At 40.3% G+C, this 27,666-nt stretch overlaps 1 protein-coding gene across 5 annotated transcripts in view; it reads left to right on the top strand.

The window, feature by feature from the left end:
• The first annotated feature begins 2,756 nt into the window (after positions 1-2,756).
• The window catches only part of ZMIZ1 (zinc finger MIZ-type containing 1), a 520,385-nt gene continuing 495,475 nt past the window's right edge, over positions 2,757-27,666 (top strand). For all 5 annotated transcript variants that reach the window (XM_060769065.2, XM_060769068.2, XM_060769069.2 and 2 more), the window contains exon 1: positions 2,757-3,241. The gene's annotated coding sequence lies outside the window, so the exon portion shown is untranslated. The remainder of the gene's footprint in view (positions 3,242-27,666) is intronic.

A 27,666-nucleotide genomic window follows, 5' to 3' on the forward strand; every position in this document is an offset into this window, starting at 1 on the left:
GGTTGGAGTCGTGGATAATCCTGGAGCTTTGTCGAGAGGGAAGCCTCTCCTTATACACCCCCCCTTTTTTTAAAGAGACACTCCTCACCCTTCTGGCAATGTGCTTACCTGGGGAAGAAAGCTCTCCTTTCTGGGGAGGGAAGGAGAGAAAGAAGAGGTCTTCCCCCCCCCCCCCTCTCTATCTTCGTGTATGTTGTCCCAACCAGATTCCTACCCCCTCTTTAACAAATGAATACACAAACCACGCAAAATAGGAGGCAAGAGAAAGAGTGGAAGGAATGTCTCCCCACCTTCATTGTTGTCAATGGAATAGAAAGGGGAAGCTGAACAATAACCTTCGGCGGCTCTGGGCAAGTGCAAGAAGCCCATCAGAGCCAGTCTGTAAGGGAAGAAAGGGGGGTGTGTGTCTGTCCTTATCTTCTCCCCTCTCTAATGTTGTGTGTGTGTGTGTGTGTGTCTATATATATATATATATATATATATATATATATATATATATACACACATACATACACACACACTATTTTATAAATAAGTATAAATATAAATACATATATAAATAAACGTGTATATATATATATATAAATTATATATATATATATATACATTTATTGATATATTTATTTATATTTATATTTGTTTGTGTGAGTGTGTATATGTATATATATATAAATTATATAAATAAATATATGTCTATATATAATTTTATATAAATATTTATATAAATAAGAATATATTTAATTATATATTTCTATATTTATTTGTGTTTGTAGATATATATTACTTTTATATAAATAAATATAGAAAGGTCTATATATCATTTTATATAAAAATTTATATAAATATTTATATATTTAATTATATATACGCACACACACACATTTAATTATATATATATTTATATTTATTCGTGCTTGGATGTATATTATATTATTTTTATATAAATAAATATATAAATGTATATATAATTTTATATAAATTATATATACATATTATATATATTTATATTTATTTGTGTGTATATATATATTATTTTATATAAATATAAAATAAATATAAATACACATAAATAAATGCAATATATATGTACACATTATATATATATATATATATATATATATATATAAAATATCTCAAGCATTGGGCACTCTTGGTGTATATATATATATATATATATAATTTTATACATAAATATAAAATAAATATAAATACATATCAATAAATCTAATACACACACACATATATATAGCATCAGGCATTGCTTGGTGTGTGTATATATATATTATTTTTATATATTAATAAATATAAAAATAAATATAAATACATATAAATAATTGTAATATATATATACACACACACACACACACCATATATATATTGGGCACTGCTTGGTGTTTGTGTATCTATATATTATTTTTAATTTATTTATAAATAAATATAAATACATATAAATAAATGTAATATATATACAGACATATAGAGAGAGAGGGAGAGAGTGCATTGGGCACTGCTTGATGTTTGTGTGTGTGTGTGTGTGTGTATATATATATAATTTTTATATAAAAATAAATATAAAATAAATATAAATACATATAAATGTAATATATATACACACATTATATAATATGTGTGTATATTACATTTATATAAATATATATAAATGTAATATATATTATATCTATATAAATATAGTATATAAATATATAAATAAATGTAATATATATACACACACATTATAACATTATATATGTATAATATGTGAGATATTATATCTATATCTATATATCTCAAGCATCAGGCACTGCTTGGTGTTTGTGTATATATATATTATTTTTTATATATAAATAAATATAAATATAAATACATATAAATAAATATAATATATATATACATATATACACACCTTCTCTCTCAAGCATCGGGCACTGCTTGGTGTTTGTGTATATATATATTATTTTTATATATAAATAAATATAAATACATATAAATAAATATAATATATATATACATATATACACACCTTCTCTCTCAAGCATCGGGCACTGCTTGGTGTTTGTGTATATATATATTATTTTTATATATAAATAAATATAAATACATATAAATAAATATAATATATATACATATATACAGACATTCTCTCTCTCAAGCGTCAGGCACTGCTTGGTGTTTGTGTATATATATTATTTTATATATAAATAATTATAAATATAAATACATATAAATAAATATAATATATTCATATATACACACCTTCTCTCTCTCAAGCATCGGGCACTGCTTGGTGTTTGTGTATATATATATTATTTTTATATGTAAATAAATATAAATACATATAAATAAATGTAATATATATTCATATATACACACATTCTCTCTTTCTCTCTCAAGCATGGGGCACTGCTTGGTGTTTGTGTATATATATTATTTTTATATAAAAATAAATATAAATACATATAAATAAATATAATATATATACATATATACACACATTCTCTCTCTGTCTCAAGCATCGGGCACTGCTTGGGTTGCTGCTTCTTCTCCTTCTTCTCCTTCTCTGCTTCTCCTCCTTCTCTCTCCTCCTCCAGACAGGAAGTTCTTCCCTTCCGTGCGGGAGGTGGGAGGGGAAGCAAGGAGCTGGGGGAGGGAATCGCGAAATACAATAATTCGCGCTGTTCAACTTGCCTCTTCCAAGATTTTTAACTTTCGGTGGTCAGAAGGTGGAGTGGGAAAGAGTGGGGGTGGAAGGGGGGGGGGGGATATTGAGAGAGAGAGAGAGAGCAGGAGACAAGCACACAGAGAGAAAGCGAGCGAGCGACTGCCTCCCTGGAAGCAGAGACAGCTCCCTTTCCGATAGGAATCTGGGACAGATTTTGCCAACAGCCAGAAGCACAGGGCCCTTTGGTAATAAAATCGCCAATGTAATTTGACACTTCAACTTGCTCGGCTCTCGGCGAGTTGATTCACTTATTCTTCCACTAACGCGGAGCTCCTTTTCACTGTCGGCGGAGAGAAGGCGGTCTGGGTTGGCTTTTGGAAAGAGGATTTTTCCCCCTCCTTTGGACAAAAACTCCCAATTGATTTTAATTTTGAAATATATATATATACACACATAAAGGAAAGGCACCTGAAACCTGCAGCAAGAGGGAATATTTGATTGAATCGCCTGCTTTGGAGGGACTCAGCCCAGCTTTTGCTCATTTGTGGGTCTTCCCCCCTTTCCTCCTCCTTCCTCCAGAAGGTAAGTTCTCCTTCTGGTCCACCTTCGGGGGGCGGCAGGCTGGGGATGGAGAAACAATGGGAGCCAAGCCAGATCCAGCCCTGGCTGGTGTCTCTCTCTCTCTCTCTCTCTGTGCCTTTCTTTCTTTTGGTGTGAAGCTCGGGCAAACAGTGTGAAGACTTCTTAAAGGGCCAGCTTGGGTTTTGGGGGGAGAGAGAGAGGCAGAAGAGGGGAAACCGGTGGGTTTTATAGAAAAACCCCTTTATCTTTAGCCTTTTCCCAGCTGCAGGGAGACAGGACTTCAGCAGAGACAGATTTGTGCTTCCAGTTCTGTATCTCAGCAAAGAAAGGGGATCCCCACCTTTCCCTGGTCAAAAAAGGGGGTGCTTGAACTTTGAAGAGCTATAATATAATACAAACCAAGAGAGGTGCCATAAAAACAAAGGAAGACTCCGGCAGGGATTTGTTTGGTGTGTGTTTTGTTCCTCCTCCTGGCCGGCTTTTTTACTTTCCTACTAGCTGTCCCCTGCCACACTTTGCTGTGGCCCAGTCTGTGTAGATGTATTTTGTGTGTGTATGTGTACATATGTGGTTTTGTGCATGCGTTGTATTTTTTTGGCTTTTTAAGTCTCTTAGAATCATAGTGTTAGAAGAGACCTCATGGGCCATCCAGTCCAACCTCTGCCCAGTCTGTATATATGTCTGATTGTGTGTATATGTGGTTTTGTGCATGCGTTGTAATGTATTTGTTTATCTTTTTGGCTTTTTTAAGTCTCTTAGAATCATAGAGTTGGAAGAGACCTCATAGGCCATCCAGTCCAACCCCTACCCAGTCTGTATATATGTGTGATTGTGTGTATATGTAGTTTTGTGCATGCGTTGTAATGCATTTTTTATTTTTTTGGCTTTTTAAGTCTCTTAGAATCATACAGTTGGAAGAGACCTCATGGGCCATCCAGTCCAGCCCCCTGCCAAGAAGCAGGAATATTGCATTCAAAGCACCCCTGACAGATGGCCATCCAGCCTCTTCCACTATTTTTTTTATGAGTGATGGTCACTCGTTGTCCTGATAGGTGTCTTGTGTCCAAATTTGGTGTCAATTCGTCCCGTAGTTTTTGAGTTATGTTAATCCCACAAACTAACATTACATTTTTATTTATATCTATAGACTAGCCATCCCTTGCCACCCATTGCTGTGGCCCAGTCTGTATATATGTGTGATTGTGTGTATATGTGGTTTTGTGCATGCGTTGTAATGTTTTGTTTTGTTTTGCTTTTTAAGTCTCTTACAATCATAGAGTTGGAAGAGACCTCATGGGCCATCCAGTCCAGCCCCCTGCCATGAAGCAGGAATATTGCATTCAAAGCACCCCTGACAGATGGCCATCCAGCCTCTTCCACTGTGTTTTTATGAGTGATGGTCACTCGTTGGCCTGATAGGTGCATTGTGTCCAAATTTGGTCACAATTCGCCCAGTGGTTTTTGAGTTATGCTAATCCCACAAACTAGCATTACATTTTTATTTATATCGATAGACTAGCCATCCCTTGCCACCCGTTGCTGTGGCCCAGTCTGTATATATGTGTGATTGTGTGTATATGTGGTTTTGTGCATGCGTTGTATTTTTTTTATTTTTTTGGCTTTTAAAGTCTCTTCCTCATGGGCCATCCAGTCTAGCCCCCTGCCAAGAAGCAGGAATATTGCATTCAAAGCACCCCTGACAGATGGTCATCCAGTCTCTTCCACTTTTTATGAGTGATGGTCACTTGTTGGCCTGATAGGTGTATTGTGTCCAAATTTGGTGTCAATTCGTTCAGTAGTTTTTGAGTTATGTTAATCCCACAAACTAACATTACATGTTTATTTATATAGACTAGCTGTCCCCTGCCACACGTTGCTGTGGCCCACATGGGGGTTCTATGTGGGAGGTTTGGCCCAGTTCTATCATTGGTAGGGTTCAGAATGCTCTATGATTGTAGGTGAACTATAAATCCCAGCAACTACAACTCCCAAATGTCAAGATTCTATTTTCCCCAAACTCCACCAGTGTTCACATTTGGGCATATTGAGTATTCGTGTAGAGTTTGGTCCAGACACATCATTGTTTGAATCCACAGTGATCTATGTATGTACGTGAACTACAACTCCAAAACCAAAGGACACTGCCCACCAAACCCTTCCAGTATTTTCTGTTTGTCGTGGGAGAAATGCGTGCCAAGTTTGGTTCAATTCAATCATTGGTGGGGTTCAGAATACTCTTTGATTGTAGGTGAACTATGAATTCCAGCAACTACAACTCCCAAATGACAAAATCAATGTTTTGAGTGAAGGACATATATTAGGTTGTTAGGTGTCTTGTGTCCAAATTTGGTGTCAGTTCAGTGGTTTTTTGAGTTCTGTTAATCCCACAAACGAACATTACATTTTTATTTACATAGATAGACTAGCCGTCCCCTGCCACGCATTGCTGTGGCCCAGTCTGTATATATGTGTGTGTTTGTGTGTATATGTGGTTTTGCACATGCTTTGTAATGTATCTTTGTTTTTTGGCTTTTTAAGTCTTTTCCGCTGTGTTTTTATGAGTGATGGTCACTAGTTGGCCTGATAGGTGTATTGTGTCCAAATTTGGTGTCAGTTCGTCCAGTGGTTTTTGAGTTATGTTAATCCCGCAAATGAAAATTACATTTTTATTTATATAGCTGAAGGTCCTCCCTATCGATTGGGAGGAAATGGGAAGAAAAAGGTCAGCAAGGAGGGAAAGAAAGACTAAGAGAGAGAAAGAGAAAGCTGAGTTTGTTTTCCAGGCGTTGGGAAGCCTGAGTATACATTCCTTGTGTCTGGCTTCTGAAAGCCAGTTGGGACTTGGGGCCTCTCTCTCTCTTTCTCTCTTTTTTTGCAGAGCTTTCCCCCCTTTTCTTCCCCCTGCTCCCCCCCTACATCTGTCCAGGAAGCCAGTAAAAAGGGGGGGATGAGGAGGAGAGAGGGAGAAAAAGGAGCCTTTCCCCTCCTGCTCTCTTGCTATTGTCAGGAGGGGGAGGGCGGCTGGCTTGGGCAGAAAAAAAAAGAATTGATTCAGAAGGAGCAACACAAAAAATGGCAGTTAAAAGGTGCTTGCGGAATGTAAACATTCAAAAGGAAAGGGCTGAGAGTGAGTTTTAGTTTTCTTTAGTTTTTCTTTAGATCCCACAGGCTGATCAAGGCAGAGCTAGAAGTTCCTTGGCCTGCTTTCTCTCCCTTTTGCAAACTTTTGGGTTCAGTTGTGTGCACACGTGGGGAGGCTTTTTAAAGTTTTATGTATTGTCGAAGGCTTTCATGGCTGGAATCACTGGGTTGTTGTAGGTTTTTCGGGCTACATGGCCATGTTCTAGAAGCATTCTTTCCTGACGTTTCGCCTGCATCTATGGCAAGCATCTTCAGAGGTTGTGAGGTCTTTTTAAGGTTTTGCTGCCAACTTTCCTCTTTGTTTTTGTATTTTTGAGAGAGAGAGAGAGAGAGAGAACTTGGGTAGTGAGTTGCTATAAGTTTTCCGGACTATATGGCCATGTTCCAGAAGCATTCTCTCCTGATGTTTCACCTGCATCTGTGGCAGACATCCTCAGAGGTTGTGAGGTCCGTTGGAAAGTAGGAAAATTGGGTCGGAGGTGTTTATGGCTGAAATCACTGGGTTGCTGTGAGTTTTCCAGGCTGTATGGCCATATTCCAGAAGCATTCTCTCCTGACATGTTGCCCACATGTGTAGCAGACATCCTCAGAAGTTGAGGGATCTGTTGGAAACAGGCATGTAGCGGGGGTGGGGGGGTGGGCTTGAGGGGCTTCAGCCCCCCCCCCCAAAATTCTCAGGGTGGTCTGCAAGAAGGCCCTACTAGTACATTATTTAAACTGTTATGTTTATTCATATCATGATCTGATCACCATGCTCAATATATCCCATGTGCATGGGGGTATGCATATGCAGTTTCTCAAATTGCTCTTGACACAATAAAAAAAAGGGAGCGGTATTGAGATAACAATACAAAAGGTTTGTTAGGGTAGATCCTCAGCCCCCCCCCCATCAAATTCAGCCCCCCCAATCAAAATCCTGACTACGGGCCTGGTTGGAAACTAGGCAAGTGGAGTTTATATATCTGTGGAATGTTCAGGGTGGGAGAAAGAACTCTTGTCTGTTGGAGTTAAATGTGAATGTTGCAATTGGCCACCTTGATTAGAATTTAATGGCCTTTGGCAGTGTCTGTTGCTTCTGAAAGCCAACCCCAAAAAGATGAGCCTGGGACCACAGCCCAGCCAGAGGATGTTGTGTTTCTCCAGCTTGTGTGCAGCCCTGCCCTGGCAGAAGGAGGCTGAGACAGTAGCCCAAAAGTCCCAACCCACAAGCCCCCCCCCCCATCGCCACCGTCTGCTTCCCTGCATTGTGTGTACCTTTGCAAAAGGGCTTAGCTAGATTCTCTAGGGCCAAAGGAGCAGCTTGTGTGTGTGTCTGTCTATCTGCGATGCCTACAGTCAGGCTGGGCATTCTGGCTGATTTCTTTTCTGCCCCCAACACACACACACAGAGACAGACAGACACACTGCCCAATGCATTGACATGAGAGTCATGGATTGAACTTGGCAGCTTGAACAAATGCCCTCTCCAAGGTTTCCAGGAGACAGTAAAGAGAGCAGGAGTAGGAGTGCGGAGAGGGGGAGATGAATGCCTGGGTGTTGTCTTCGGGTGCTACCTAGCTGGTCTTTCCTTTCAAGATGAAATGGCTATTGAGACATTGTGTGGGCCTCACTCAGCCAGGTGGTGGTTTCTAAAGTATGAAAGGAGCAATATCCTTTCCCCAAGTTTGGGGATGCGCCAGAGTAGATTTGAGGGGCGGGGAATAAGGGGAATAAACAGAGTTTGCTTTGATGCTGCAGTGTGGCACTTGGCCTTCGATGTTGGGAAGGTTAATGATGGAATTGCCTCCAAAAGGATCTAATTATTACCTTTTGGGCTACTGGGGCGAAGGGGGTGAGGGAGCTCACAAGAGAGGATTAGAAAGGATAATGGTGGTCCTAGCCCATAAAAGGGTCAGAGTTGGACCAAGGTTCAAGTGGAAGCTCAGCTGTTGGCTGTCTGGATTATTGGCTCTTTCTGTCTCAGTCCACCTGAAACCTATTTTCCTTCTCTATGATTGTATGGGACAAAAGAAATGCTGTAAATATAGCCACAATGTGAATAAGTGGCTCAGTTTGTGATATGTTTAGTTTTGTCATATTATCTCTCCTGTATCAGTACACTATAATACAGGCATGCAGATATTAAATGTTATCTTGCCCGGTGGAGAAGGAATTTCTTTGCAACTTGTCAGGGATGCTTTATGAAAGTTGGGGCCCTTCCAGGCCCCTTCCACACAGCTGAATAAAATCCCACATGTTCTGCTTTGAATTGAAATATCTGGCAGTATGGACTCAGATAACCCAGTTCAAAACAGATATTGTGGGATTTTCTGCCTTATTTTATTTATTGTGTCAGGGGCAACCAGACAATTGTATTACATTTCTAACAGAACAAAACAAACAGACAAAACACAAAATTTGCCTTGATATCCTGGGTTATATGGCTGTGTGGAAGGACCCCCAGACAGGCCCTATATTCCAGGATCTGATCCCAGGTTTTCTGCTTTAAACTGGATTATGTGAGTCTGCATTGCCAGATAATCTGGGGTAAACAGAAAACCTGTGATCAGATCCTATGGTACTATAGAAGAGGCCATAAACAAGAAATGCATTGTCCTCATTGGATTTGAAACAGAGCTTTCCAAACTTGTGTTGTGACATGCTTATTTGGTGGTTGCAGTGTGTAGGTGTGTCGCGCAATCATAAATGATAAAAAAAATATTGGAGATGCATGTTATTTTATGCCCTTTCTAGACTGCCAGATAATCTAGGTTAACAAAGCAGAACATCCACATTATCTGATTTGAACTGGATTATTTTAGGGCCATTCCAGACTGGTCCTATATCCCAGGATCTGATCCCAGGTTTTCTGCTTTAAACTGGATTATGTGAATCCGCATTGCCAGATAATCTGGGGTAAATGGAAAACCTGGGATCAGATCCTGTGGCACTATAGAAAAGGCCTTAAACAAGAAATACATTGTCCTCGTTGGATTTGAAACAGAGCTTTCCAAACTTGTGTTGTGACATGCTCATGTGGCAGCTGCAGTTGTGTAGGTGTGTCACGCAATCATAAATGATAAAAAAAAATCTTGGAGATGCATGTTATTTTATGCCCTTTCTAGACTGCCAGATAATCTAGGTTAACCAAGCATAACATACACATTATCTGTTTTGAAGTGGATTATTTTAGGGACCTTCCAGACAGGCCCTATATCCCAGGATATGATCCCAGGTTTTCTGCTTTAAAATGGATTATGTGAGTCTGCATTGCCAAATAATCTGGGGTAAACGGAAAACCTGGGATCAGATCCTATGGTACTATAGAAGAGGCCATAAACAGGAAATATTTTGTCCTCATTGGATTTGAAACAGAGCTTTCCAAACTTGTGTTGTGACATGCTCATGTGGCGGTTGCAGTGTGTAGGTGTGTCGCGCAATCATAAATGATAAAAAAATATTGGAGATGCATGTTATTTTATGCCCTTTCTAGACTGCCAGATAATCTAGGTTAACCAAGCAGAACATCCACATTATCTGATTTGAACTGGATTATTTTAGGGCCCTTCCAGACTGATCAGATCCTAGGATATAGGGCTTGTCTGGGAGGGCCCTTGGTCCTCTTTCTTTGTGGGCTATGGACAATACACACAGGAATGTGGATTGGAACCTGCAGCTTAACAAGTGCAAATATTTACAAGGAAAAAAAGTTTCTTCTTCTTTCCATTAGTTACAATGTACTTGGGAGATTCTTCCTCAGTGCTACCAATGATTCAACAAAGCATGTGTGACAAATGTTTTCATTTTAAATTGACTAGTAGTAGTAACTGTTGTGAATATATCTCTGCAAGACTGGTAGAGTAGGCATTTTAACATCCTAATCCACACACACACACCACTGAGGCATCTTTAGAAAATATTTCAAAAAGGGGCCGACTTAAGTTGCATGCTTGCAAGCATAATTGTCCTTCTCAGGAGAGCATGGAGTTTCATCTTGCAGAGTTGCTTCTGCCTCTAACTTCTGCTTCTCCCCTTCCCTTCCCTCCCCCACTTTGGATGAAGGCAAATTTACTGCAACATCAGTCTTCCTTTGGCAGAGCCTGATTCAGGGTTATGAATGCCAGAAGACTAGAGCTGACCTTTATCTGTTCAAGTCGAGGATGTCGAAACACCAGGCATCAGACAAAAGACACATTGAAAGCAAGATCTTGCAATGAAACACGTGTGAGCTTCCAAACTGGTTCCGTGCATTTCATTGCTGCTGCCTTGCCCTGAGACTTGGAAGTATCCAGGCTTCAAAGACAAACAAACCAAACCGGCCTGTAAAAGGTTCACCTCTTAAAGAGTAAACGAACAAACAAAAAATGGATACAAATCGAGCTTTCATTACTTACCTTAACAGGAACAGATAAGCTTTGCACCCAAGTGACATCGCAACAGCATTTCATATTTAAGTGGGCTATACGTCATAAAAAGCTCACGTATGTAAGGTGCCACGGGACACTCTTTGTTACAACTTTCAGAGATTCTTTTCCAGGAAATTTGATACAAGCTCCAAGTATGAGTTGGAACAGTTTTTCTTCGGCTTAGCAGTGAAGTGGGTCATTTAAAAAAAAATCTGATTTGGGCCCATCCACACAGCCCTATATCCCAGAATATAAAGGCAGGAAATCCCACATTATCTGAGTGTGTGCTCAGATAATCCAGTTCAAAGCAGATATTGTGGGATTTTCTGCCTTGGTATTCTAGGATATAGGGCTGTGTGGAAGGACCCATGGGTTATCTTGAATCTTTTTTCTCAGCTCCTTTTCATACCATTCCAGAAATTCTAAAGCATGAAAGAGCATTTAGTTTACTTTCCAAGTTTAGGTTTTTTGCTGTAAACTTAGGACCCTTCCACACTCGGATAATGTGGGATTTTCTGCCTTGATATTCTGGGATTTTGGGATATAGGGCTGTGTGGAAGGACACTCAGATAATCGAGTTCATAGCAGATATTGTGGGATTTTCTGCCTTGATAGTCTCGGTTATATGGCTGTGTGGAAGGGCCCTAAATTTACAGCAAAAAACCTAAACTTCGAAAGTAAACTAAATGCTCTATTGTGCTTTAGAATTACTTTCTGGAATGGTATGAAAAGGAGCTGAGAAAAAAAGATTCAAGATCACCCATTGGCCCTTCCACACAGCCCTATATCCCAGAATATCAAGGCAGAAAATCCCACATTATCTGTGTGTGGACCCAGATAACCCAGTTCAAAGCAGATATTGTGGGATTTTTTGCTGTAAACTTAGGGACCTTCCACACAGCCCTGTATCCCAGAATATCAAGGCAGAAAATCCCACAATATCTGCTTTGAACTGGGTTATCTGAGGTTCCTTCCACACAGCCCTATACAGAATATCAAGGCAGAAAATCCCACATTATCTGAGTGTGGACTCAAATATTCCAGTTCAAAGCAGATACTGTGGGATTTTTCTGCCTTGATATTCTCAGATATAGGGCCCTGAGTCCACACTCAGATAATGTGAGATATTCTGCCTTGATATTCTGGGATATAGGGCTGTGTGGAAGGGACCTAAGGCAGTTTTCAAAAGGAAATGTTTTGGGGGAGGGGGTACTTCTATTGTAAAACATTTATGGAATTCAGTACCATGCCTGAGAAAATTTAGGAGAACCTATGGCTGTAAGTTTATGGTCCCTAACACTTTACTCTTGAAAAAATAAAGAAAGAAAATAAGAAATAGTATTACTTGGGACCCTTCCACACAGCCCTATATCCCAGAATATCAAGGCAGACAGTCCCACAATATCTGCTTTGAACTGGGTTATCTGAGTCCACACTCAGATAGTGAGTGATTTTCTGCCTTGAACTTCTGGGATATAGGGCTATGTGGAAGGGCTTCAGCCCCCTTCCACACAGCTGAACAAAATTCCACATTTTCTGCTTTGAACTGGAATATAGGACTATATGGACTCAGATCACCCAGTTCATAGAAGACATTGTGGGATATTCAGCCTTGATATTCTGGGTTATATGGCAGTGTGGAAGGACCCTTAGTTGTGTTTCCAGTGAATATCTGTGGGGGAGGGGGGGGGACACAGTACTTCAGACCATTGTACTTAGGTTGCTTGTATGTGGAATTACAGCAACATACACTTAACTCCAATATATAATTAACAGGATGTGAACTAAAATAAATCAAATAAGTTAATGTGAAGGTGATGCAAAGGAACAAGACTATGGGCTCTTCCACACATAACCCAGAGCCCTTCCACACAGCCCTATATCCCAGAATATCAAAGCAGAAAATCCCAGATTATCTGACTCCGATAATCCAGTTCAAAGAAGTTATTGCGGGATTTTGTGCCTTGATTCTGGGATATAGGGCTGTGTGGAAGGGCCCCTAGAATATCAAGGCAGAATAACCCACAATATTTGCTTTGAACGGTAATATCTGAGTCCATATATCCCAGTTGAAAGCGGATAATGTGGGATTTTATTCAGCTGTGTGGAAGTGGCCATATGTCTTGATGAAAATAGGTCCAAGTGTTTCAGCACATCCTGCTTTCAAAGACAGGTCACAAAGGAATTTTAATTTGCATTTTTTTGCATATGTTTCTACTCAGAACTTTTTCCAGTTGTTTATTTGCTCTTGATTATTCTCTTCCACTTTTATTGGTGTTAAAAGATGTTAGCGACCCTGGCTGCATCCCATCACCTTCTAAAAGTGTGTACAGCAAAAGAAGAGAAATTATATTCATGCAACAACTGTTGAGCAAGTGCATAAGATCTCATGCAGTTTGAGTCCATGGTTCAAATTATAGGGCAGAAGTGGGCAAAGTCCTGCCCTCCTGATATTGCTGGACCATATTCCCTTTAGCCCAGTGGTTCTCAATTTTTGATCCTCCAGGTGTTTTGGACTTCAACTCCAAGAAATCCCAGCCAGCTTACCAGCTGGTAGAAATTGTGAAGCCTGAAACACCTGGAGGACCAAAGGTTGGGAACCACTGCTTTAGCCCTAGACAACATATAGCCAGAGATAAAGAATGCTGGATTGCAGTCCAAGCATACTCAAAGTGCCACATGTTGTCTACCCGTCTTTTGTGCTTAACCATGTTTTTTTTAACAAACAATTGGGGAGGGATCACTTTTACATTTCTTATGACTCATCTGTTTGTGTTTCTATCTGTGGTAGGATGGGTTGCACTTTATTTATTTCACTTGGACTGGCGCTGTATTGAATTATTCAGAACTGTGTGGGTATATACATGCAAATATAAGTGGGTTGATGCAAAGACTATGGAACCTAGCCTAATACTATTTTTAGGATAGGTTGAAAGTATGGGAATGTACAGATTTGGGGACAACAGGAAGTGTCTTCTTCATGTGATTGTGTAAATGTGTCTTTGTATGAGGGAGTCGAAATATCCTCTGTGAATCTCAGCCACTGGTAATTAAATTCATGGAAAATTGGTTTCGGTGAGTTTGTCAAGTGAATTTTATCAGGGGAAATCTGTAGAGGTGAATTTTCTTTTGATTAGTTTTTTCTCGCAGTGGCGCAACGGGTTAAACTATTGAGCTGCTGAACTTGCTGACCGGAAGGTTGGCGGTTCGAATCCACAGGATGGGTGAGCTCCTGCTGTTAGCCCCAGCTTCTGATCTATCCGAACGTATCTCGGCCTATCAGCCCACCAGGACCCTAAGATCTTCTGGGGGGGGGGGGGCTGCTCTCTATCCCGCCTGCTTCACAGGTGCGGCTGGCGGGGACGAGAGACAGGGCCTTTTCTGTGGTGGCCCCGCGGCTATGGAACGCCCTCCCCATGGAGGTAAGATCAGCCCCCTCATTGATGGTATTCCGGAAAAAACTAAAAACCTGGATGTTCGAGCAGGCGTTTGGTTAACTCAGTGCAATAAGTGTAATGATTGAAGGACTGGCAATTTGGACGACGAAACTGGATCGCGATTTTAGTCAAGAGATGAATTGGATTGTTTATTGATATATGTATTGTGGATTATGTTTTTATGTTTTTAAACTGTATACTGTTGTTTGTTATAAGTTGTTGTAAACCGCGTTGAGTCGCCGGCTAGGCTGAGAAACGGCGGTATACAAGTATAGCAAATAAATAAATAATAAATAAATACTGCCTCAACACGAAGGTAAACAGCACTCCGTGCAGTCATGCTGGCCACACGACCAGGAGGTGTCTATGGACAATACAGGCTCTTTGGCTTAGAAATAGAGATGAGCACCACCCCCAGAGCCGGAGATGAAAGGGGAAGCCTTTACCTTTATCTTTGTGTCTGTGTTTCATTGTTTTGAGATATTGAATGCTTGCCTTGTGTCTCTGTATATGCTGGAATCTGCCCGAGTCCCATCAAGGAGATAGGACGGAATACAAATAAAGTGTTATTGTTATTATATTATTCTTAAAGGAGGTTTTTGGTGAAGAGTAGAAACAAATGTCACTGGGTGACCAGATATCACTTGTTCGTTTCAACATTTACATACTAAGCAGGGAAACCTGGATTCCTGCTTCAGTCATGAAGGCTTATCTTGGGTCTGTCACTATTATCAGACCTACCTGGATTAGATGGGGACACTTGATATAATTATGCCACAAACACATACAAATACATCAGAGAATGAAAAAAAGATGGAATGGCATGCTTTGATTAGGTACGCTTATGAACAGAACACATCTGGTTAAACCCACTTCATTTGGCACAGAAACTTTTTGTTCTTTGTATGGGCAAAGGAAGACAACATTGGAGCCCTTGCACTATGTTCACATGACTGGCCCAATATGCTGCTGACAAATAATAGGTTCATATGCTGAAGTCCTTTGCTGATAGCCGGGAATGCAAGTAGTAGTCTAGGATGACTGTTGTTTTGCCTGGGACATCTGCTCCTTTTAATAATAGTTGCTTCTGTTAGGACTTGAGGAAGCTCAGCAGGCCTCTGAAGTCTGCAGCTTTGTTTACTACAGTTGCCAAGGGAAGGAGAAGGAAACAACAACAGTGTCTCGGTATGATGGGTTTAGATAATGTGTTCAGAAATTCTTCATAATTGGAAACACTTTAAAGCTTTAAGGACATCCTCAAAAATGTGTGTGTTGTTGGTGTTGGTTCTGAAATAGAGTTTTGTAAATACCTACACCCACCCCACCAAAAGCACTTTCCTGCTCGGAAATTTAGCAGCAGCATTTTTAGAATTATCCCAAAGGAGAATACCAAACTTTTCCTTTTTTTAAATAAAGTATTTGACAAGTGCCTTGTCATTAGGAGGTAGCAATCAAAGCTAGTTACAAATCTGAAAAAAAAAAACACCTAAGTACAAAATCAGTGTTTATCTACATAACAAAATTGGAACGCCATAAGACTGGATTAAGCAAAAATGTTTTCATAAATTGTCTGAAGATTACATGTTAGTTTTTCGAGCTGTGCTGCTACTACTAAAATGGCTCAGGTCCAAAAAGTGGAATGTGATAAATAGGTGAAACTGAGTGGATCTTCTTGTCTTAAATCCTTATAATAAAGGTGTAAGCAAGTACAGGCTGAGCATCCCTTCCCCAAACTGCTTGGGACCAGAATGTTTTTGAATTATTGTGCTGTCGCACGCTGGGCCTGTGCATCAGACTGTAGACAGGACATAAATTCTGTGTGCCCAACGGGACGCCGGGGCTGCCTCAGATTAAAGGCCTTTGGATTTCCTTAAAACAGAGTCTCTAGAATGCTTAAAGTTTCAACAAATTTCTTTATTAACGAAAACAAACAGGTACTTTAAGGCTTTCTTAACAGTCTATTGGCTCTCTCTCAATCTTGTCCACAGGGAACAGGCACTATCTTCATGACTGGTATTTTAACTAATGGGGAAATCCTTAACTTCTAATCTGAGTAGTCTGTCTTTGCCTCTGTTGGCGTGGAGCCCCTACACCCGGTACCAACTGCTTCTGGCTTCCGCGAGAGACCCTTACCAAGCAGAGCTTTGTAGACTTCCAGAGGAAAAGAATTCAGGCTTCCGTGATGGCTGACTGAAGTCCTTCAGCCAAGGAGCTGTAGGGCTGTACAACCCAGGCCAGGCTGTGGGCTGTATATCTCCCCGGCCAAGCCGTAGAAGACGAAGCTTTCTACAGGAGCTTTTGGTATTATGTCCTGCATGGAAAGCTTCTCTTTGTGGACTGAACCCAAACTGGCTCCTATTCCCAAAACCCCAAAAAGAGGCGGGACCAGGGAACCTAGTTATAATTGACAGGTGGCTCGCCCTATGATTGTAGCCAAAAGAAGCCACCTATCTGCAGAGTCCCTGAAACTTAGGACTACAGCAATCATTCAATGCAAAGCAAACAAAATTGGAGCTCCTGGTACAGTTGTACCTGCACAATTATTTTAAATTTTGGAATACCAGTATTTGGATATGAGTACATAATGAAATGGGATTCAAGACTATAATAATAATAATAATAATAATAATAATAATAAACAACTTTATTTATATTCTGCTTTATCTCCCTGGAGGGACTCCGAGAGGATTACAGTACACATATAGGCAAACATTCAGTGCCTTCTTACACAATGAACAATGGCATACAATGCACAGATAAGGTAAAGGCCTTCCCCTTTTCATCTCCAGCATCTGGAGGCACTGCTCAACTTCCGGCCGTGGGGAAGTCCTCTTTTTCAATTTTCTGTGACTAAGAGCTTGCTCTTCATAGACATCTCCAATCTTTTTGTCAGCATGTGACACTCCTTTTTCCTTCCTGTCAAGGCAGTATCTATTGATCTACATGCATTGCATGCTTTTGAATTGCTAGGTTGGCAGAAGCTAAGGCTGACAGTCGGGCGCTCACCCCAACTCATGGCTTCAAACTGCTAACCCTCCAGTCAGTAGCTTTTCCTGCTGCTAGTGGTTTTAACAGCTGTTCTACTTCAGTCCTATAGACCTGAAATTAATGTATTTTTATATATACCTTAACAACATATTCTGTAGGTAATTTTATGAACAATATTTTCAATGATTTATTTTACATTCAGCAGTGTTTATGTAAACTGAACCATCAGAAAACAGAAGTGTCACTCTCTTAGCCACTCAGTATTTTGGATTTCAGAATTCCCATATAGGCTGTTCAACCTGTATTTAGAGGTGTTTGAAAATTCTTAATGTTGAACTTTATGCAGACTTTTCTCTGTGCATTTCTTTCAAGTCACGTTATTATCTTTGTTTACAGATTGTCCAGTTTATGGTAGGAGCGAAAATGATATTTATAGTGAAGGAGTGACATGAAAGCTATTACAGAATGTTCTGCTGGCATTGTGTTTTGTTTTTGTTCTTAGCAGTTTGGACATAGATGAATTAGTGTTGTTAAAAGTGATGCCGTTGACTTCGTTTACATATGTGAGGATGAAAGATTGTGGAGTCTTCCTTCTTGATTTTTTTGCTTAGTTCCCCAAAAGACATGGACATTGTGGCAAGACTGTATAAATATAGAATAGGAGAGTAGTGACTGAAGTCATCCTTTTGTTTATTACTAATGCAGTTGTGGCTGCCCGCGTTTTCTACCCATTCCATCGAAAAATAATGTTATAGAGTTCATAGGATTTTGAGTAATTGCTTGTTCTGTATTTTGTATGCTTAGAGTAGTTTTTGAGATGTTGTAATATTTGAAGACACCTTACCTGGCTCATCTCAGTCACCTTTGCATATTCTATCTATGGAAATCCTATTGCAGAAACCAGTTGTGTCGTTTGTGATCATTGCTAGAGAAAATGCCACAATTTGAAACTGCGGCCATCTCTGAGTGTGCTTTAATACTGAGCAGTGTTCCCTTGACACCAAAACTGTGTGGCTATGGAAACCTGGGGTGAAACAATTGATTAATGTCCTGATTTTTATGGAATTGGCTGCACTCAGATGTAAAGATGAGCTACACCTTGCAGTTATAAGCACAACCTCTGGTCCTATGGAACTGCAAAAACTACACAATCATAGAATCATGTAAGAGACCTTATGGGCCATCCAATCCAACCCCCTACCAAGAAGCAGGAAAATCGCATTCAAAGCCCCTGACAGATGGCCATCCAGCCTCTGTTTAAAAGCTTCCAAACAAGGAGCCTCCGCCACACTCTGAGGCAGAGAGTTCCACTGCTGAATAGCTTTCACAGTTAGGAAGTTCTTCCTAATGTTCAGGTGGAATCTCCTTTCTTGTAGTTTGAAGCCATTGTTCCACGTCCTAGTCTCCAGGGCAGCAGAAAACAAGCTTGCTCCTTCCTCCTTATGACTTCCCCTCACATATTTATACATGGCCCCTATCATGTCTCCTCTCAGACTTCTCTTCTGCAGACTAAACACGCCCAGCACTTTAAGCTGCTCTTCATAGGGCTTGTTCTCCAGGCCCTTGATCATTTTAGTTGCCCTCCTCTGGACACATTCCAGCTTGTCAACATCTCCCTTAGATTGTGGTGCCCAGAATTGGGCACAGTATTGACCAAGGCAGAATAGAGGGGTAGCATGACTTCCTTGGATCTAGACACTATACTCCTGTTAATGCTGGCCAAAATCCCATTGGCTTTTTTTTGCCACCGCTTTACATTGTTGGCTCATGTTTAACTTGTTGTCCATGAGGAATCCAAGATCTGTTTTGCACGTAGTGCTGTTGAGCCAGGTGTCCCCCATTCCGTATCCTTGCATTTCATTTTTCTGCCTAAGTGGAGTATCTTTCATTTGTCTCTGTTGAACTTCATTTTGTTAGTTTTGGCCCATCCCTCAAATCTGCTAAGACTATTTGAATTCTGCTCTTGTCTTCTGGAGTATTAGCTATCCCTCCCAATTTGGTGCCATCTGCAAACTCGATGATCATGTCTTCTAACCCTTCATCTAAGTCATGAATAAAGATGTTGAACAGGATTGGGTCCAGGATGGAACCCTGAAAATTGTCAAGTACCTTGTGGGCCACAGGTAAATCTGTGGAGGTGCCTTTAGGGAGATGGATCATTGAAAGCTGGATTAGCAAAGGCCTTTTCTAGGAATAGTAGATTTTAGACTTATCTACTTTACTAATATCCAGCGATACATCAATTGGATCCTTATGTAAAAGACATGCATAGAGAAGTAAAGAAATCTGACCTCAGAGATCACTCTTGTATTCATTAAAATTAAAAGGAGATTCTTGGGATTGGATTTCTTTAAACCCTCCTGCAGGAAAAAAAAACCCACTCCTGGTTCCTCCTAGTATTATAATTCAGAATTGAAGACGTGGCATTTTTGTTGCTAATGTTGCCAGACTATTAGGAGTTGGAAGTCCTTGTTGATCCATTGCAAATCAACCAATAAACTCCCATATATTTTCTACCAATCTCTGGCATAGTCAAGCAGTGCCACAAAACGAGGCTGAGGCATTATAGTATCACCACAGACTGGAACTGGTTGTTGCCATTCATGGTGTTTAATATTTCAGAACCTTTTTCATGGAAAGCTAATTGAGCAGGAAATCACCATAGCTATAACACTTCTTCCTGTTGTATTAAGGCTTGGGTGTCTTTTTTGGTGCACAGTATTTTTTTTTAAAAAGAAACTGTCCCATACACAAATCCTCCAAAATTATACTATTGGACACTCTACTATATCAGGTGTGTGCTTAGTAATTTCTGCAGAAGTTGTACAGTGGGTCCTAGATATCCACTGGGGTTTGGTTCCAGGGCCCTAGGTGAATATCAATGGTTAAGTCCCTTGGCAAAATCTAGCTTTCCTTTTTGGAATTAAAAAAATATTTTCAAGCTGTGAATGGTTAAATATCTGGATACAGAATCTGTGGATACAGAAAATCAATTGTCTTTGGAAAAAAACAGGAGCCTAGTGATAGTGATCATCCAAAGTTTTGCGGTGTGGTGTCATCTGTACAAGATGATGTCCAACTCTGTCACTCCTTCCCACCTGCTACTACGGAGGCTGTTCAGGTCCTGAACCGATGCTTGGCCGCTGTGACGATCTGGATGAGAGCTAACAAATTGAAATGGAATCCAGACAAGACAGAGGTACTCCTGGTCAGTTGCAAGGCTGAACAGGGCATAGAGTTACAGCCTGTGTTGGATGGGGTTACACTCTCCCTGAAGACACAGGTTTGCAGCTTGGGTGTGATCCTGGACTCATCGCTGAGCCTGGAACCTCAGGTTTCGGCAGTGACCAGGGGAGCATTTGCACAGTTAAAGCTTGCGTGCCAGCTGCGCCCATACCTTGGGAAGTCTGACTTGGCCATGGTAGTCCACACTCTGGTTACATCCCGTATAGACTACTGCAACACGCTCTATATGGTGTTGCCTTTGAAGATGGTCTGGAAGCTTCAACTGGTCCAACAGATGGCAGCCAGGTTGCTAACACGAGCGGCTCTCAGGGAGCATACAACCCCCTTGCTACGTCAGCTCCACTGGCTGCCGGTTTGCTACCGGGCCCAATTCAAAGTGCTGGCTTTGGCCTATAAAGCCCTAAACAGTTCTGGCCCAACTTACCTGTCCGAATGTATCACAATTGAGGACTTTAAGATCATCAGGGGAGGCCCTGCTCTCGGTCCCGCCTTCGTCACAAGTACGTCTGGCGGGAACGAGAGACGGCCTTCTCAGTGGTGGCCACTCGGCTGTGGAACGCCCTCCCTAGGAAGATCAGATCAGCTTCTTCACTTGTAACATTTCGGAAAAACTCAAGACATGGCTTTTTGAGCAAGCGTTTGCAAATATTAAGTAACTGACATAGGAAAACGGAATAACAACACGATGGAACTGGACAATGTTTTTAATGAGGATTTATTGACTTATGTTTTATTGCTGTTGTTATGATTGTATTGATGGTAAGGTTTTTTAAAAATTGTACTTGTTTTTTTGTGGCATTGAATTTTGCCTTGTAAACTGCCTCGAGTCACCTGAGGGCTGAGAGAGGCGGTATACAAATGTAATAAATAAATAAATAAGATAATGGGAAGTGGTAGAACAAAGTTAAGCTCACACAGATCTGTGGCTTTCTTCAAACATGTAGCGACTTTGTGCAGTAGCCTTGTCTTTCATGCCTGCGTATGGCTAACATGGCACAAGAGCTGTAGTTTTCTCCCAGCTGAACATTCATGTCAGGGGCTGATGGAATGCTGATGTATAAAACAGATGTCAGACCATTAGAACATCTTGCTGCAATCCTTTATAGCCTGGCTTGCTGAAACCACACACCACCCATTCTGTGATTTGCTCTCTTCTTGGCATTGGTATTTTATCTCCCCTTCAGAGGCAGCACTCAGTTCCTCCCTGCCTGGTATCTGTTACAAGGTCAGAAGCGTTTACTGTTTGCTCCAAGCTTGCTTTGCCAGAGCAGAAAAGCATTCAGGTGACGTGCTCACTTTGACCACCTTGGGTGCCTTCTGTGAACTGCAGCCTGTGAACCAGTTTGAACTGGGAGCAGTGGATGTCTTGGCTTTCCATGTGTCATGGCACTGACTAAATTCTGAATGCTGTGTTTAACACAGCTACCAAAAATACAGCACAGCTAAACTGTTAGCATTCTTCAAATGGACTGTTTTTAATGAATATCTGTAATTTGGATAAGTTATTTTTTGGACTGTAACTTCAGCTTGCAGGACCACTGACTATGTTGACTAGGGGATTTTAGGCATTAAGAGTCCTAAACAAGTTTTTCCAAGCTTTGATTTGGAAATAAGCCAGCTGAAGAGTAGCATTACATAACTGTACACTTTTAAAGAAGGCAACAATATTCAGATTGCCAAAAATACAGATTAAAGCACAAACAGAAAAGGGTGGATCCAGGCATTACGGGACATCATGGGTTCCTGCTGTTTGTGAACTCTGGGAACACTTTGCTCCTTCGTCATGTTTAAATTTGGGGGCAATTCTTATTTCCCTATGCAATGGTTGGTGAAAATAAGCCAGGATCTGAAACCGAAAAGCCTCATCAAGTTCAGACACTGGGGAGAACGGTGGTTAATTTAATATTGGAAACATATGCTTCTGATCTGGGGTGTTGGGAACACACATCATGAAGCTGACCACCGCTCATTGACAGAAGGAAATCATGGTTTCCTGTTGTGTCTGAACCAGGCCATAATCTGTCGCCAGTTCCTTATACATTTGTCTGATATTATTGGTTATTGTTTTGTGGCACTGTGTATGGAAGGAGGATAACAATCCTGTAATGTATATTGAGCTAAATGGGAGTTTCCTGCTGAATATTAATAATTGCTTTCATTGGTTCTTTCCTGTGTATTTGCATGAAAGCACCAAACATGTTCCCAACCAGACAAAGTTTCAGCTGCAGGTTGACCAAGAATACACTCACAGAATGGGAAGCTGTTAGGAAATCAAATGTGTGTATGTGTAATTTATTTTAGAAAATTAAAAGTAATTCTTGTGTTAAATTAGATACTGATGATCCTTCCTAACTCACTTCAGAGAAGTATGAGGATATATTTGTTCTTGTTTTTAGCCTTATTTCCCCAGACCCATCTTTCCAATGTCTGCGAAGACAATATGATTTCACTTTGGTGAGATAATAATACCAAATATGAATGAACTGCAAGTAGAGTATATATATATTTAAACTCAGAGAGTGGTTGGCAGCTGCTTTTATCTTGTGATTGTTCTAGAAAATGTTTGCCATGTATATAGAGATGGAATAAATGCATTTAAATTAAAAGAACTTGTCTCACTTGAAGATGCATTATAATTTATGTATGACCAAGGTAATGTTACAGCTCTGTTAATAATGAATGTAATAAGAGTACTGGTTGCTTTTGGTCAGGAAATGGTATTTGATTTCAGAAATTTTTAAAGGTGGAAATGTGGTAATGTGAATGGAGCATTTGCCCCATCCATCCAGCCTGAGATAAGGCTTGCCCGGAAAATGGAAATATGGGGAAAACATTTTGCATTGAGTTTAACCTGTTGTACAGTTCTGCACGTTGTTCCGTATGCTAATCTGATAATTGTATTGAGACTATTTGGGAATTTGTATGTGAATTTTGCTATCTTTACTGAATCATAGAGAAATGTTTTGGGGCACATAAACAAGGCATAAAAGCAAGAGTTTTCTTCTGGTATTAGTCACCCAGATCCCATACAGATGAGGCCTAGAATTTGCATTTAATTTTCATAGCTTCCCTCCATGAATCTGTCTAATCTTGTCTGAAAAGCCATCTAGGTTGTGTCCATTGTGAATCCTGTGGTTAGAATTCCATAAGTTGTATTGAACACACAAGTACTCTCGCCTGCCTTTTCTGAACCCTATCCTGTCAATCATTTTTATTGAACGACTCGGAGTTCTAATACAAAAGTGAAAAGTTTTCCTCGTGTGTTGGTCGTGTTCTGTTTAATCACTTCTTTGTCTTCTGAGTGGCTGCGGCACTTCCGTTTATGGAAGGTCTTGCTTAGGAGCAAGTTACTCGTTTGCTTAGGAGCAAGCCACCAAAATATGAACTCAATCAAGTAGCATCTGTTTTATTTTATCTTCATTCTTAAAATATATATTTTTCATTTAAAGATGTCTTTTTCATTTTGTCAAGACTTTCACTGTAGTAGGTCCTTGAATTCTGTCTGCCTTCCACCAGTTTGTTGTTGTTTTCTTTGTTTTGGTATTTTGATAATAACCTCTATGGAACTCCAAGCAGTTTACATGAAGTTGCTTCATTTGAATCATTCAACACACCAGTCAGAATGTAGTTGAAAGAGTGTATAGCAGAGATAGGGAATTTACATCACACTTCTGCGTTGGAAATAGTTTGCAGGAGCTTGACGGTTGGAGATAAAATGATATTTTAAAGATTAAGTAGTAAAAACAACAGGCAGGACATTATTGCATGAAAGCTCAACAAAGAGGAAAGCTATTGTATGGCACCTTTCTTCCTAACAGAAATAGAACTGAGCCATGCCTTGGATGCATTTGGCAGAAATATCCAGATGAACAAGTATTAAATCTCTCCTTGACTACTCTGGTTAGATCTACACTGCCAAATAATGCTATTTTAATTGCATTATAGGATCCGTATAGGCCAATAGTTCCCAATATGTGGTCCGTAGAACATCACTGGTCCCCAATGTTACAGTAAGTTGTAGCAGGACCAAGTGTGTGTATGTGTTGAAGAAAAACCTTATGATGGTAATTATGTGCAGCTGATAATGTAGGTCAACTAGCAAGCTTGGGCCACACCTGATAGGGTATAACTATGGGTTTTTAGAATACGGTGGTGGAGGTGGTGAGCTTTTTCTCTGAGCAGATCTATGCTCAAAGGTACTGCTCTGAGGAGCAGGTTGGAGGGAAGCTGTTATGCTGCTCTAAAGGAGGCTATGGTGGAATCGCTGTTTACTCAAGGTTTATGTTTTGATCTCTCATTTGACTTAAGATGAAGACGCCTTTTTTGTGTTACTTACAAAGACTATGTAAGTTTCTTGCACTTTTTGCTTTTTTTTTTACAACATTGCAAGTTTGTGTTTTATCTCTGCTATTAAGAGTAAAAAAAAATTCTGTTCATTTTTCCTCTTGTCTGTGTGTCTTGTGCATGGGACGTGGCAAAAATCCGCTTGCTGCTCAACACCCAAGAACTAAATTATGGTCCGCAGCTTCACCATTACTACACCATTGCAACAAGAGTGACTGGTCTCATGAACCCTTCTTATAGTGCCGAGGCAATGGGAACCACTGGTGTAGACTCATAGTAAAGTTCAGTGATGTTCAGACTGCATTTCATGGGTCTATACTGACCACATAAGACAGTTGAAACTGAATTATTTGGCAGTATAGATTCAGCCTCTGTCTTTGCCTATTTCTACATTCATTTGCCCCACCCACCACTGGAACACATCCCAAACTCTTCCAGAAGCATTTTGGCCTTGGGCTAAAAAGGTTTCCCCATTTCAATTGTGAGAATAATTTTCTGTATACGCAGAGGAAGCTTTGTAATTGTTCCACGTTTCATGCTTTGATTTCCAAAAAATCTTCTCTTAGGTAGAACAGCCAGTTTGGACTTCATCAATGACAGTAATCTAAGCCAGAACAATTCCCTCTTTATGTCCACTTAATAAGCCAGAGACTTTTTCTTGAATCTCCTCCGTCCTTCCAAGTATTGGTACCAAAACTGGCATTATTTTGTTTCTTTTCTCTTAGTTTGTTTTAGGGATGAGTTAGCCTTTATTACAGTTTTAAGATCTGCAGTTGCACATGAGGATTTCTTAAGTGACTTGTTGATTTGATGCCTACTTAATGCTAAAATGGTAGCACTTGTCAGACTCTGCAGTGTGGTTCTTTAGATGTAGGTATCTAGATCAGGGGTCCTCAAACTAAGGCCCGGGGGCCGGATACGGCCCTCCAAGGTCATTTAATCGGCCCTCGCTCAGGGTCAACCTAAGTCTGAAATAACTTGAAAGCACACACAACAACAAAGCTATCTTATCAGCCATAAGCAGACCCACACTTTCCATTGAAATATTCATAAGTTTATATTTGTTAAAATTGTTCTTCATTTTAATTGTTGCATTATTTTAAGTGTTTCTTGCACTACAAATAATATATGTGCAGTGTGCATAGGAATTCATTCATTGTATTGTTGAAGGCTTTCATGGCCAGAATCACTGGGCTGTTGTAGGCTTTTCAGGCTGTATAGCCATGTTCTAGAAGCATTCTCTCCTGATGTTTCATCTACATCTATGGCAGGCATCCTCAGAGGTTGAGACCTCACAACTTCTGAGGGTGCCTGCCATAGATGCAGGTGAAACGTCAGGAGAGAATACTTCTAGAACATGGCTATACAGCCCGAAAAACCTACAATAACTCAGAATTCATTCATGGTTTTTTAAAAAATTATAATCCGGCCCTCCAACAGTTTGAGGGACTGTGACCTGGCCCTATGTTTTAAAAGTTTGAGGATCCCTGATCTAGATAAATGATGTGAGCATGGATACTACAGCGTGATTGGGATTTCCCCCAAATTTTGGTGGAGGTGTTTTTTTATGACCTGAATTGCTTTTATCCCTGAAAGTGTGGATAATGTTAGGGACTACACACCCTTATTGCCCTGTGTTTCTATGTTCCATATGTGCTGTTTGCCTGGAAAGGGAAGAAATACAGGATTGACTGAGAATTATCAAATAGCTTTGTAATGTGCCACTGCTAGTTACTGACTTATCTGATGGATGTGTGCTCCCAGCAATTCTAATGGGAGAGAGATTTGGCAACTGGCAGATGGAGTGGGTTTTATCAAGCTCTCTCCAGAGTCACCAGTCTCCAAAACGTCTGCAAACCACAAGCAAAGAGTGGTTTAGCTTCCTCTTCTCAACCTGAAAGAATTTATTATGGGTCTCCTCCTTACTATAGGCTTCTGCTTCTAAGACACAAATCAAAGCCTGGCAGTAATTCTAGGAAAAGGTTGGCAGTGTTTCCCCTCTAATTCACCTTATCTGCTCACTCTTAAATATACAAACTCGGACAACTTGGATGCTTGTTAATGTCTTTCAAGGAGTATTTTACTTGCTGCTCATGAGTAATGAACTATAACACATTACTGTCAAAGCCTTGTTATTTAAAAAAGAAACATGCCCAGCAAGTAATGTTGGATCTAGGCTTAATAATAACAGAAGTAAGTTAGTAGGTGAAACAAATTTCACTTTTCTTCATTCACTGTCCAGTTTTGCAAATGTTCAGTTGAAAATAAAGTCCTGCTTATAAGTAAAGGTAAATGTTAAGTGGAGTCGAGTCCAAGCCTGGGGGGTGGTGATCATTTCTATTTCTAAGCCAAAGAGCCGGTGTTGGTTGTAGACTCCTCTTAGGCCATGTGGCTGGCATACCTACAAGGATCATAGAATCATAGAATCAAAGAGTTGGAAGAGACCTCATGGGCCATCCAGTCCAACCCCCTGCCAAGAAGCAGGAATATTGCATTCAAATCACCCCTGACAGATGGCCATCCAGCCTCTGCTTAAAAGCTTCCAAAGAAGGAGCCTCCACCACACTCCGGGGCAGAGAGTTCCACTGCTGAACGGCTCTCACAGAGTGCTGTTACCTTCCCGCTGAAGTGGTACCTATTGATCTACTCACACTTGCATGTTTTTGAACTGCTAGGTTGGTAGTAACTGGGGCTAACATCTGTCCCACAGATTCGAACCGACAACTTTCCCGTCAGCAAGTTCTGCAGCTTAGCTGTTTAACCTGCTGCTCCACCATGGCCCGATTTCCTGCTTATAAACCAGTTAGCAATTAAGACTTAAGTTTAACCAATATGTCCAACTTATTATGCTAATTTTGTCTGCAATTCATTTTCCTATTTCCTA

The sequence above is a fragment of the Anolis sagrei genome, chromosome 3 (assembly GCF_037176765.1).
Source record: "Anolis sagrei isolate rAnoSag1 chromosome 3, rAnoSag1.mat, whole genome shotgun sequence".
In the NCBI taxonomy this organism is placed as follows: Eukaryota; Metazoa; Chordata; class Lepidosauria; order Squamata; family Dactyloidae; genus Anolis; species Anolis sagrei.